At 43.6% G+C, this 14,858-nt stretch overlaps 1 protein-coding gene across 6 annotated transcripts in view; it reads left to right on the forward strand.

The window, feature by feature from the left end:
* mpp7a (MAGUK p55 scaffold protein 7a) overlaps window positions 1–14,858 on the forward strand; it is a 758,711-nt gene that overhangs the window by 226,945 nt on the left and 516,908 nt on the right. The window lies entirely within an intron of this gene.

Below are 14,858 nucleotides of genomic sequence, written 5' to 3' on the forward strand. Positions count from 1 at the left end.
CTTCAATTTCTTTGTTCATCAAGGACCTTCAAAAGATTATGTTCAGAAGCTCTGTAATACCCCTTGGACTTCCCTCGCCATTCTAGAAAGGTTGTCCATAAGCTCAGTGCCTTTTTCACTTGGCTCCCAACCAATGTTTTCAATATTATTTGCATATTTATAATTACTTATATAATTCTATATAATTCTACACAATCTAATTTCTACTGCCTCACTTTTCTATGAAAACAAGGCAAAATGCACAATTTGCATCGCCACTGTTCCTGCATGCTTTGTAAAAGTATTTTTTGACATCTGATCAATCCAACTATGGGCAGAATTTTTCATTCTAGAGACTGTGTGGTGTCGGGCAAGATAAATGGGGCTTTTCCCGCTGGATGGAGAGACTGTTCTGGCACCTGATTGTATGCTTGGAACCTCATTAATTATGCATTAGTGAGCCACTCCAAACCATATGGTGGGGCGGGCACGGATTCATCAGCCTCAACATCAACTTGTGGATTGAAGGTTCTGGCACCATATTTAAATACCACCTGAACACACTTTCACTCTCTGCACCTGAGCTGTGTGGTCTGCACCTTCTGAGATGGCTCCCAGGAGAAAGAAGCCATGTGCCCTAAAGTTCAACTGTAGCTCCCTGGAGGCCCTCTTCAACTCTGTGCACAAATGCTGTGATGCCCTCTCTCCAAGGGATGCAACCAGCAGATCTACCAAAATCATCTCTGCTCCGCCAGGGGAAATCAATCTTCTGTTCACTCCAAATTTTTTCTCTCATAATGCAATTAGGCACTCAGGGTTGTATTACTCTGGGATCTCTCCATGTCTCATGCACACTTTAACATCACCACCATCTCATCAATCATCCTGCACAAAATGGGTCTTCAGTCCTTACTCAAACTATCTCTTCAGTGGGTACCCCTTATCACCCAGCAGTCAACCCCGCAAATGCCATGGCCCTTCATATATTGGTCGCACCTTGGGGTGACTCAACATGATGGAATCAGGAGAACTCCCAGGGTACTTGGCACCAACATGTATGATCTGCTTCTGATGATGACAGATCTGCTGAAAGTTGATGGAATGGACCCCTTTCCTGTTAATGAAGACCAGGGGCTGCTGCCAGATAATAAAGTGACATATGAGCAATCGATTGCACCCTGCACCCTTGGGAAGCTGCAGATTGTTGCAAATCCCACAAATTTAGCAGTCTGGCTAGCTTCATCCATTGTTAAATTAACATTATTGGAGAGGGCATCCATCACATCATGTCTGTATACAAGTGTGTTGAGGACTGAGAGATGCTGCATAGGTCATCTGTGGAGCCCTGGAACGAACAGCTTCAAAATAAAAAAACTGCAGTGGTGACTTTCAGAGCACTGGCAGGGGATGTCCTTCCAGTCCATAAGGCATCAGATCCTCCCACAGAATGTGGCAAATATGAGCCACCACATAACCTTGACAAACGCAGACATGCGCGGCACTGTCTCTTGCTCATTTCCAAATAGGGGAGGCGTTTTTGGTATACTTTTGGTCATGCCAGTCACTTAGGTGGGATGAGTCTGACCTCGGCTTCTGCGTTTTACTGGGGTTCCCCTTGGCTATGCACCTCATGCCGGGCTCTTCTCTAAGTTGTAATAGGCAGTGCTGGACCCCTCTTCCCCTGAATCTGAGCACTGCCATCAAGACTGCAGCCTTCATTCTGTAATCATCCTCCTTCCTGTGGACAGATGAATCTCTTGGGCTTCTATTTCTCACCTCATTCAAGCCAGAAAGCCACAGCTATGCCCCTGGGCTGGGCTTGTGCTACCTGCCTTTCCCTGTTCCACTCTTGTAAATGAGGCACTCCCTCGGTTATCATGGGTGTCAAAGAAGCCACCCCAACAAATTGACATCTCAATCCCATTTCAGATGTGAGAATGTTGAGCACAGCCATGTAATTTTAAGCCTTACTAAAGGCACTCTTATGCTGCCTAATTTGGATTTGGGACACGCCCTGCCTTGCACATTAAGAAAGATTGGATGCCTTGTGCTCTGTGATCTATGTCAACTAGACAATGCAATTTGCTCAGTTTGATACAGCTTCTTGCATATATCCAGCAACTTTGCTCCCGTAATGGCTGACTGCCTCTTTCTTTCTCATATCCCTCTGACTGTTAAATGCTTAACGAGACTATCTCTAATGTGACCCTAGTACCTTGTGTAGTCTCAGGTAAAAGTGCACCATGAGTTCTCTCAGCTCAGTCGATATCATCATGTTGAAATTTTAATAAATATGAGGGTGCTCTTGAACGGACCCCAGCGTCCAGCCGTGGACTCCTTCTACACTGCCTCAGACCCCTCCTATGAAGATTATTTTCCTGGATTATTTGTAAAACTGTCACTAATCTAGGGTCCCAAGACAGTGGTGCTGCACTTCTGCTTCCACCCCTATTACACTTTCCCTATTTTCAGGCTTCAAATTTCTCCCTTTTCCATGCCTATTCCACCTGCACCACCCTACTGCCCTCCTCTGCTGAGAGAACAGCTTTGGCAGTGGCGGTAATTTGAAGCAGCACTCTTGCAGGTAGGCTTTCGATGTTGTGCGCACCTTAAATCAAAAGAGCATTGAAAGTAGGCAAGTGTATGTCAGTTATAAATCAGACCGGTCTCATTTCCTACTGGCATGGCACGTAATTAGGAGGGGAAATGGCGTTTCTGGCGAGTTGCCTTTTTAATGAGAATTCATCATATGTTAATGCATGCCAATTGAGTTCTCAGCATGGATCAACTGGAAAGTCAACCCACCATGAGGTCATAAGGAAACTGCTGATGGGTAAATTCTGACCTGTTTTCCTGCAGGCGGGAAAGTAACTTTTGGCCTCACTCTGAACTTTCCACTCCCTCACGCCATGGCTCCTGTTGCTGACGGGCCTGGCACGTTCCAACCTATTTTACTGTTAATGGTTGTTTGCAATAGTGTATGACTTTCTTTTTATTCTTTATTTGTTCTGGTTTCAAGTTTTTAAGCTTTCTTCTCTCTTTTGCCTGTTTTTCCTCTGTGCTATTCACCCTAAATCTGTCAAAAGTTGTGTTTTGTTCCACATTAATCTGAGTTTCTTCATTTTGTTAAATTCCATTTAGCTCAAATGGCAAGATTGTGGTGGAGGCCTGCTTCTTTGTCTTACCCATGGTTCTGGCATGGTGCCTCTCATGCTATGTGTTCCTTTGTGAACTGTGGCGAATTACCACAGAGCTCATTCAAAGAAGCAATGAAAACGTACCAATCTTTGCACTTATTATCCCTTGTTTCAGTGGTTCCATGGTTGGTGAATAGCCATTTTTCCCATTCTTCTTAACAGTTTACTTGGGGCTAACAAACTTTTTTATTAAACTTCCTGAAGCCGGCCAATACTTCAAATTAAATTAAATAACTTTATTTCCTCCTCCTGCTTGTTTTGATCTCCAGCTATGTTAACTGACAACTACAAAGTGAAGTAAAAACTCTAGATTTGAGATATTATGTGCTGTCAAGAAGACAACTAGAAGTTGATGTTTTCAGTGCTGCTGTGCCAAGTTCGTATTACTTGCTATGTTCACTATTACAGGCAGCATACTGTTGCAGGCCCTCTGCTGACCCTCAGGCAGTGAATGATGCGTGATACGGGGATGCGCTCTTGGCATTTACTGGCAGGAAATAAATTGAATTTTTAGCTTCCAAGTACCATTTAAATAATTGAATTGAAAGTTCTGTCAGTGACTTGTTTGGAATATTGAGAGGAGATGTAATCTTGGTCTTAAAAATGTTGGGAGGCATAATGTTGGTATAAGTAAGCTATTTAACTTGGACCGTGTGCAGACAACTGGAGAAATAAAATACAAAATAAACAAGCCTCAAGGAAGATTAGTGATCGCAGGAAACTTTAACCCTTCCAGAAAAGTAACTATGTGTAAAAGACTTGAAACAACAACAGTTAATGCTGTGTTGATGAGTTCATTCAGAAAATAAGGTAATGGGTCAGGGTTGGAAGTTTGAGTGCTAAACGTAGCTGCAGATGTCAAATGTTTCCCAGAACACTATGGTTCTTATGCTGCTGGAATCAGAAAAATATTATCCACTCTGTGTTGATATATTTTTAAAAATCAATTTGCCATGGCATTTAACACGCTAAATCGGAGAATATGCTCTCATGATGGCTTCACGCTCCTCTTTCTTTCCCTGATTGCTTTTCTTGTCCTGTTTCATTCTATTCTCTTTGGCTTTCCTCTCACTGATTTGTTTTTGTTTCTCTGTATCTTCTTCTGTTTCTTTCCTTTCTTCTCCCATTTTGAATAGGAGTTGGTTGTGGCATGGTGGAGAAGGGATTCACCAAATCTGTAGACTGTATTTAGGACAGATGTTACAGGTAAAGTATGGCCTGTTGCAAATCTCCTTTCCTTATCCCCTAGATACTTCCTCGCAATCTGTCATTTACCTCATTATCTTTCTAATTGCATGTTTTCTTCTCTCCCACACACTCCCATCCTGATCCTTACCTCAGTACATCCATAAAATTTAGGAGCAGGAGGAGGTCATTCACCCCTAGAGATTGCTCCGCCATTCGTTATGATCATGGCTGATAACCCAACTCAGTAGCCTAATCCTGCCTTCTCCCTATATTCTTTGATCCCCTTCGCCCTAAGTGTTCTTGAAAACATACAAAGTTTTGGCCTCAACTACTTTCTGTGGTAAAGTATTTCACAGGCTCACCACTGTCTGGGTTGAGAAATTTCTCCTTATCTCTGTCTTAAATGGTAAACTCCGCATCCTCAGACTGTCCCTGGTTCTGGATCCTTCCACCATCGGGAACATCCTTCTTGCTGCGACCCTCTCTAATCCTGTTAGACGTTTATAGGTTTCTATGAGATCCTCGCTCATTCTTCTGAACTCCAGCGATTACAATCCTAACCGACTTAATCTCTCCTCATACATCCGTCCTGCCATCCCAGGAATCAGTCTAATAAACCTTGGCTGCACTCCCACTCGAGCAAGAACATCCTTCCTCCGATAAGGAGACTGAAACTGCACACAATATTCCAGGTGTGGCCTCACCAAGGACTGTATAATTGCAGATATATTAACATCTTACACAGATGTTAATAATTACAGTACATACATTTTCCAGCTGTCAAGAAAACAGATGAGATAAATTAATTCCTTTCTGTTACGTCAAAATTAAACCCACTTTACGAAATTTAATTAACATCAGTAAGAGGATAGTTTCTCATCTCTGGTAACTATCCTCTGTACCCTTTTTCAGGCCTTTACATCTTTCTTTGTCCACTGTGGTGATCTAGCCGTGCACAGTTATGTATATAGTTAGCATTGCGACCTCCAACCAACTGTTGGTATCAGACATCCATCACGTGGTGGAGATACCCGCCAGTTGGTAGTAAGACGTACAAGAGGATATTCACACTTCGACTAGGTCCAGGAGAATTCACGGAATTAATTTAGTAACCATTGTCTGTATAGTAATCTGTCAGTTATCTTTCCACGTGTTTGTTAATGAAGCATCTTTCTAGTTAAACAACTGTCATCGGTATTTACTGTTGAGAAAGGCATGGATTTTTGGGAACTTGGGGAAATAAATAGTGATGTCTTGAGGAATGTAAGTGTCAAAGAGAGAAGGAGGTGCTGGAAGTCTTAACGTGTATCAAGGTACATAAATCCCAAGAACTGATGAAATGTATCTCAGGATGTTGTGGGAGGCTCAGAAGGAAATTGCGGGTCCCCGAACAGATGTATTTGAATCGTTCACAGCCACAGGTGAGGTGCCTGAAGATCGGAGGGTAGCAAATGTTGTGCCTTTGTTTAAGAAGGGCCGCAGGGAAAAGCCTGGGAACTACAGACCGGTGAGCCTGTGGTGGGGAGGTTATTAGAAGTATTCTGAGAGACAGATCTACAGGCATTGAATGAGGCAAGGACTGATGAGGGACAGTCAGCATGGCTTTGTGAGTGCAAAATCATGTCTCACGGATTTGATTGAGTTATTTTGAAGGGGCAACCAAGAAAGTAGATAAGGACAGTGCAGTGGACGTTGTCTATATGGACTTTAGCAAGAACTTTGACAAGGTACTTCGTGGTAGGTTGTTGCACAAGGTTAAATCTCACGGGATCCATGGTGAGGTAGCCAATTGGATACAAAAGTAGCTTGACGACAGAAGACAAAGGGTGGTTGTAGAGGGTTGTTTTTCAAACTGGAGGCCTGTGTGCCTCAGGGAGCAGTGCTGGATCCACTGTTCTTTGTTATTTTTATTAATGATTTGGATGAGAATTTAGAAGGCATGGTTAGTAAGTTTGCAGATGACACCAAGATTGGTGGCATCGTGGACACTGAAGAAGGTTATCTAGGTTTGCAACGGGATCTTGATCAATTGGGCCAGTGGGCCGATGAATGGCAGATAGAGTTTAAATTAGGTAAATGTGAGGTGATTCATTTTGGGAGATCGAATTGGGGCACGACCTACTCATCGAATTTACAGTGCGGAAGGGAGCCACTCGGCCCATCGAGTCCGCACCGGCTCCTGGAAAGAGCACCCCACCCAAGGTCCACACCTCCAGCCCATTCCCATAACCCAGCAACCCCACCCAACACCAAGGGCAATTTTGGACACGAAGGGCAATTTAGCATGGCCAATCCACCTAACCTGCACATCTTTGGACTGTGGGAGGAAACCGGAGCACCCGGAGGAAACCCACGCACACACTGGGAGGATGTGCAGACTCCGCACAGACAGTGACCCAAGCCGGAATCGAACCTGGGACCCAGGAGCTGTGAAGCATTTGTGCTAACCACTATGCTACCGTGCTGCCCCTGAACTATGCAACCGTGCTGCCTACTCAGTTAATGGCAGGGTGTTGGGGAGAGTTATAGAACGAAGCGATCTAGGAATACAGGTTCATAGCTTCTTGATGTCCGCGGAGAGCTGAATAGACTCTAACTGTTTTCATTAGAACGACGGAGGTTGAAGGATGACCTGATAGAGGTCTCCAAGATTAGTAGAGGCATTGGTAGAGTGGATGGGCAAGCACTCTTTCCCAGGGTGGAGGGATCAGTCACGAGGGCATAGGTTTAAGGTCCATGGGGCAAAGTTTAGAAGAGATGTGTGAGGCAGGTCTTTTACACAGAGGGTGGTGAGTGTCTGGAACACGCTGCCAGGGGAGGTTGTGGAAGCAGATATATTAACGGCGTTCAAAAGGCATCTCGACAAATACATGGATAGGATGGGTATCCAGGGATACGACATGAGGAAGTGCTGAGGGTTTTGGCCAAGAGCGGTATCGTGACCGGTACAGGCTTGGAGGGCCAAAGGGCCTGTTCCTGTGTTGTATTGTTCTTTGTATTAGTAAGGCCACACTTGGAATACTGTGTACGATTCTGGTGTCCTTATTATAGAAAGGATATTATTAAACTAGAAAGAGTGCAGAAAGGATTTATTAGGATGTTATTGGGATTTGATGACTTGAGTTATAAGGAGAGGCTGGATAGACTGGGACATTTTTCCCTGGAGCCTAGGAGGCTCAGGGGTGAGCTTATAGAGGTCTATAAAATAATATGGGGCATAGATACGGTAGATAGTCAACATCTTTTCCCAAAGATAGGGCAGTCTAAAACTTGAGGGGATAGGTTTAAGGTGACTGGGGAGAGATACAAAAGGGTCCAGCGGGGCAATTTCATCACAGATGGTGGTGAGTGTCTGGAACGAACTGCCAGAGGCTCGAAATGTTAGCTCTTTTCTCTCCTTACAGATGCTGCCAGACCTGCTGAGATTTTCCAGCATTTTCTCTTTGGTTTCAGATTCCAGCATCTGCAGTAATTTGCTTTTATGTAGTACTACGAATTGCCACAGAACTCCAACTGAAAGGTTCTTTTGGCAAATCATCATGACCTGAAATGTTTACTTTCTTTCTATCCACAATTGCTGCTTGACCTGCTGATTATTTCCAGCACTTTATTTTTTCTCCAGTTGAAACCTAAGCAATGAGTTCTAAAGTTCTAGCTGGCTCTTACTATTCCTCTACTTATAAACCCAAGCAATGTTTCTGCTTTTTAAGCCACTGTTGAAACTCTACATGGACACACTTTCGTTCAGACACACTTTAAAACGTTGTGCTATTGATAGTGTACTTTCCTTGCATTTCTGTACTTGCAAAGTGCCTTACTTCAGACTTCTCCACATTGGACTGCAGCTGTCATGCTTCTGCCCATTTTGCCATCCTGTCTTTATCATCCAGAAGCCTATAATTATCCTCATCATTGTGACTTTGCCAAGTTGTGTATCACCTATAAAGTTTTTTGTGCTGCTCCCTACACCCAAGTCTAGATTTCTTAAATGCTTTAAAGAGTAATTTTAGGAAGGCTGAGTATTGTGGAAAGATTGAACATTGAAGAGGTAAGCAGTTGCACACATTTGAAAGAATGGGTTAAGTGGGAGACTATCTAATGTCATGATTTTTGTGCAGTCAAGATGGAGGATGGCATTTTGGGAGCTAAGGGGGCAAACCTGTTATGAAAACTGAGGAAAGCACTGATTGTAGTCATGTCAGTAATTTATGAGACGTGTCTTTCAAAACAATGGACTGAGTACTGGTCTTGTGCCAGGGAATTGAGCTGTCATTTTATTCTGCCAGAATTGCTTGATATATAATATTTTTTAAGGAAGCAAAACAGTAAGAATTCTTTTCAGTCGTTATGCTTTCAGATGGACTATTTTCTTTGCCCCATCCATTTTTATTGCTCGTCTGGGTCATTGCACCCTTTCTATCAAGGACTCCCACAGGTCCGACTAAATTGGTGTTGATTCGTACTGTATACTCACAGAACAGCTTCATGGTATAAAATAACTATTTTAATAGAGGATAACTTATTCTGAGCAACAGCATTTAAATCCGCATACAGATTCCAAATATACTACTTCTCTAGATTCTTGAGCTTGAATTATTGGATGATGTTGTATGTGTGGGAAATCTGTTTTTGCTTGTACACTTTTAAGTAACCATTGAATAGTCCTGTAACCCCTGAACTTACAGGCAGAAACACTCAGACTGCTTGATTCCAGCAGTTGGATCCTGACTCGAATATGAAGATTTAATACAACGGAAATAATGCATACAAGCTACATTAGATAGCCACAATATGCAATGTGCAGATGACCATTTGATAAAGGAAAGAACTACAAAAAGCAAAATACATGGATGACCACATGCAAGGGGAGTTCTGAAGTACAGTTTGCATTGTAGTCATTTGACCATGCCTGGCTATACGGCTGAGCCTTGTTTTTAATGCCTATTGTGTCGAGTTAGTTCTGATAATTTGCCATCTGCAGTGTTTGGGTAAGATCACGTGTCAGATCAAGCCCAGGACCAGGTGCAATGTTGTTCCTTGTCAGTTTTGAGCTAGTATGTCTCTCATATGTCTCTTGTGGGGACCCTGAATTGGATTCAATTTGAAATTGAATTGGTTTTTGGAGAAAGCAAAGAGATGGATTAAGGGCTTGCACTATCCAACCTGCGCATTGGCTTTGTAACAGAAATAAACAAGAACAGCGGCCAGAACAGTGGCACCCCGGCTGGCTCTGTTGTTCAGCAGGGTGGGTCAAAGCACAGAAGAGCAATAGTCATGGGGGAACTGCATAGTCAGGGGCACAGATAGGTGCTTATGTGGATGTGAAAAAGACTCCAGGATGATGTGTTGCCTCCTTGGTGTCAGGGTCCGGGATTTCACTGATTAGCTGCAAGGCATCCTAAAGGGGGAGGGTGATAACACAGAGGTCATGGTACATGTTATGACGTAGGTAGAAAGAGGGATGGCGTATTGCATCAAGAATTCAGGGAGTTAGGCAATAGACTAAAGAGCAGGACTTCTCTGGTTGTAATCTCTAGATTAATCCCAGTGCCATGTGCGAGTGAGTACAGGAATAGGAGAATAGCTCAGATGAATGCAGGAGGGAGGGTTTTAGATTCCTGAACCATTGGGACCATTTTTGTGGAAGGTGGGACCTTACAAGCGGGATGGTCCACATCTAAACCAGAGCGGGTTTAACATCCTTGCTGGCGGGTTTCCTAGTGTTATTGAGAAGAGTTTTAAGTAGTTTGGCAGGGGGAGGGGGCACAGACTGATAGCAGAATAGTATAACACAGTATAACATAGAAAAGCAATCAGGTCAGAGGGAATACAGCGGTAGTGAGTTTCAAGGTAGTAAGACAAGGCTGGATGGCCTCTATTTTAATGCCAGGAGTATTAAAGGTAGAACAAATGAGTTCAGGGCAATGATTGACACGTGTAATTATGATTATAATAGCTATTACCGAGACATCACAGGATGAGTGAGGGGCAGGATTGGCAGCTCAACATGCCGGGAAATAGAATCTTCAGGCAAGACAGAGGAGGGAGAGGAAGAGGAGGAGGCACTGTATTATTTAGTTAAGGAGGCAGTTACTGCGGAAAGGAGAGATGATATCTTGGCGAGGGCATCAAATGAAGCTTTGTGGATAGAGCTTGGGAGTACAAAATGGACAGTTACATTGCTAGGTGTTTATTATAGACCCCCAGACAGTGGGAAATTGAGCAGCAAATATGTGAGCAATTCACGGAGGGGTGTAAAAATAATAAGAGGGTAATGATATAAGGTGATTGCAACTTTCCCAAAATTAATTGGGATAGCCTGATTGGAGTAGAGTTCTTAAAATGTATGGAGGAGAACATTTTAGCTCAATATGTAGAGGATCGAAAAATGATGGTGCAGTGCTGGACCTAATTCTGGGGAATGAAGCCTGATAGGTGGTTGATGTCTTGGTGGGGCAGCATTTTGCTAATAATGACAACAACATGGTTTAATTTAAATTTGTTATGGACGGAGAATTAGACAAGTTACAAAAAATGTTTTGGATTGGGGAGAGTAGATTTTACCAAAATAAGGTAGGATCTGGCCAGACTGGCAGGACTGGAAAGAGTTCCTTGTGGGGAAACCTACAGAAGAGCAGTGTGGGGTGTTCAAAAATGAAATGGGGAGGGTACAAGCCCAGTATGTTCCCTCAAGAGTAATTGGAAGGTGGAACAAACCCAGAGAAACATGGATGACCAGAGACATTCAGGATACGATGAGAAGGAAAAGCGAGGCTTTTGACAAGTTTTTGTGAGGGCCACGAAGAATCCAGCATGAGTTTTAGGGATATAAAGTAATAACATTTATTTACAATAACATATAACAGCAGCAGCAACTTCCCTTGCTGCACACTCCTTCCTGCTGGTTCCAAACTGGCCAGCTTTATTTATACTAGGAGTTTACTAATGGTTTCTCCGCCCCCCTCATTGGGGAAGCTCATACTCTCACAGGATTGTGGGATTGTCATTAGTCCCCAGCCAATGGTAAGTAGGCAGGTTATAACACAAGTATAAGGGGAGCAAGTCTGCAGAGGCAATAGTGGAGTACAGAAAGTGCAGGATGGAGCTTAAGAAATCAATTGGGAGAGCAAAGAGGGGATATGAGAAAGCTCTGGCTGGTAAAAGTAGGGAAAATTCCAAGATATTCTGTAAGCATATCAATGCGAAGAGGATAACCAGGAAAAGGGTAGGCCCATTACGGACCAAGGGGAAAATCTGCGGGTGGAGCCAGAGGACATTGGTGTAGGGTATTGAATGAATATTTCACATCTGTCTTCATCCAAGAGAATAAGGAAGGCGTTGTGGAATTCGAGGAGAGAGATTGAGAGGTTTTTGAGCAAATTGTCATAGGGAGTGACAAGGTATTGGAGGTATTGGCAGGCTTAAAATTGTGCTAATCTCCAGGTCTGGATGAATTGTGTCCCAGGTTGCTGCAGAGGTGAGGGAGGAGATTGCCGGGGTCTGACCCAAATTTTTAATTCCTCCCTGGCCACAGGTGCCAGAAAAAGATGCCAGAGGACTGGAGAATAGCTAATGTGGTACCACTATTTAAGAAAGGTTGTAGAGACAAGCCAGGGAACTACAGGCCAGTGAGTCACGTCAGTGGTTAGGAAACTACTGGATTAGATGCTGAAGGAGAGAATCTATCTCCACATGGAGAGTAAAGTTTTGATCAGGGATAGTCAGCATGACTTTGTCAGAGGGAGGTCATGCCTAACAAATCCGATTGAATTTTTTGAGCATGTAACCAAGTGTATAGATGAGGGTAGTGCAGTTGATATAGTTTACATGGATTTCAGCAAAGCCACATGAGAGACTTATTAAGAAGGCAAATGCACATGGGATACAGGGTGATTTGATAAGGTGGATTCATAATTGGTTTAGCGGTAGCAGATAGAGGGTGATGATAGACGGCTGCTTTAGCATCTGGAACATAAGAACATAAGAACTAGGAACAGGAGTGGGCCATCTGGCCCCTCGAGCCTGCTCTGCCATTTAATGAGATCATGGCTGATCTTTGTGGACTCAGCTCCACTCTCCGGCCCGTGCACCATATCCCCGAATCCCTTTATTCTTTAGAAAGGTATCTATCTTTTTCTTAAAAACGTTTAAAGAAGGAGCCTCAATTGCTTAACTGGGCAAGGAATTCCAGAGATTCACAATCCTTTGGGTGAAGAAGTTCCTCCTACACTCCGTCCTAAATCTACTTCCGCTTATTTTGAGGCTATGCCCCCTAATTCTGCTTTCCCTGACTAGTGGAAACAACCTGCCCGTATCTATCCTATCTATTCCCTTCATCATTTTATATGTTTCTATAAGATCCCCCCGCATTCTTCTAAACTCCAATGAGTACAGCCCCAGTCTACTCAACCTCTCGTCATAATCTAATCCCCTCAACTCTGGGATCAACCTAGTGAATCTCCTCTGCACTCCCTCCAGTGCCAATATGTCCTTTCTCAGTAAAGGAGACCAAAACTGAACACAATACTCCAGATGCGGCCTCACCAACACCCTATACAATTGCAGCATAGCCTCCCTTGTCTTGAACTCCATCCCTCTAGCAATGAAAGACAAAACTCGATTAGCCTTCTTAATCACCTGTTGCACCTGCACACCAACTTTTTGCGACTCGTGCACCAGCACACCCAGGTCCCTCTGCACAGCAGCATGTTTTAACATCTTACCGTTTAAATAATAATCCATTCTGCTGTTATTCCTCCCAAAATGGATAGCCTCACACTTGGCAACATTGAATTCCATCTGCCAGACCCCAGCCCATTCACCTAACCTATCCAAATCCTTCTGCAGACTTCCGGTATCCTCTGCCCTTTTTGCTTTACCACTCATCTTAGTGTCGTCTGCAAACTTTGACACATTGCACTTGGTCCCCAACTCCAAATCGTCTATGTAAATTGTGAACAACTGCGGGCCCAACACTGATCCTTGAGGGACCCCACTAGTTACAGGTTGCCAACCAGAGAAACACCCATTTATCTCTGCTTTCTGTTAGTTAACCAATCCTCTACCCATGCTACCACTTTACCCTCAATGCCATGCATCTTTAGTTTATGCAGCAACCTTTTGTGTGGCACCTTGTCAAAAGCTTTCTGGAAATCCAGATATACCACATCCATTGGCTCCCCGTTATCTACTGCACTGGTAACGTCCTCAAAAAATTCTACCAAATTAGTCAGACACGACCTACCCTTTGTGAACCCATGCTGCGCCTGCCCAATGGGACAATTTCCCTCCGGGTGCCCCGCTATTTCCTCCTTAATGATAGATTCCAGCATTCTCCCTACAACCGAAGTTAAGCTTACCGGCCTAAAATTACCCGCTTTCTGCCGACCTCCTTTTTTAAACAGTGGTGTCACGTTTGCTACTTTCCAATTCTCTGGGACCACCCCAGAGTCTAGGGAATTTTGATAAATTATCACTAGTGCGTTTACAATTTCCCTAGCCATCTCTTTTAACACACTGGGATGCATCCCATCAGGGCCAGGAGAATTGTCTACCTTTAGCCCCATTAGATTGCCCAATACTGCCTGCTTAGTGATTACAATCATCTCAAGGTCCTCACTGATCATATCTTTATCTCCATCAGTCACTGGCATGTTATTTGTGTCCTCCACTGAGAAGACTGACCCAAAGAACCTGTTCAGGTTTTTTGGAAGCCAGTGACCAGTGGCGTACCATAGGGATCCATGCTGGGTCCCCTATTGTTTGTCATTTATGTAATGGGCGGATAAGTGGCAGATGGAATTTAACCCTGTAAGGTGTGAGGTGATACACTTTGGAAGGTGTAATTTAACAAGGAAGTATACTATGAAAGGTCTGACACTATGAAGTTACGAAGAACAAAGGGACCTTGGCATGTTTATAATTAGATCTCTGAACGCAGAAGGGTAGGTTAATAGGGAGGTGAAAAAGGCATTTGGGACACTCGCTTTTATCGATCGGGCCATAGATTAGAAAAGCAGGGAGGTCATGATGGAGGAGTATAGAACTTTGGTGAGGCCACAGCTGGAGTATTGTGTGCAATTCTGGTCGCCACATTATAGGAAGGATGTAATTGCACTGGAGGGGGTGCAGAGAAAATTTAAGTTATAAAGAGAGTTTGGATAGGCTTGGGTTGTTTTCTCTGGAGCAGTGAAGTCTGAGGGGTGATCAGATTGAGATGTACAAGATTATGAAGTGTTAGAGCAGTTATCATGGGGGATTTTAATCTACATGTCGATTAGTTTAAGCAGGTCGGTCAATGCAGCCTTGAGGAGGAGTTTATAGAATGTATCCACAACAGTTTCCGAGAACAGTATGTAATGGAATCTACGAGGGAACAAGCGATCCGAGATCTGGTCCTGTGAATTGAGACAGGATTAATTAATGATTTCATAGTTAGGGATCCTCTTGGAAGGAGCGATCACAATACGGTGGAATTTAAAATACAGATGGAGG

This window comes from Scyliorhinus torazame, chromosome 6 (genome assembly GCF_047496885.1).
Source record: "Scyliorhinus torazame isolate Kashiwa2021f chromosome 6, sScyTor2.1, whole genome shotgun sequence".
In the NCBI taxonomy this organism is placed as follows: domain Eukaryota; kingdom Metazoa; phylum Chordata; class Chondrichthyes; order Carcharhiniformes; family Scyliorhinidae; genus Scyliorhinus; species Scyliorhinus torazame.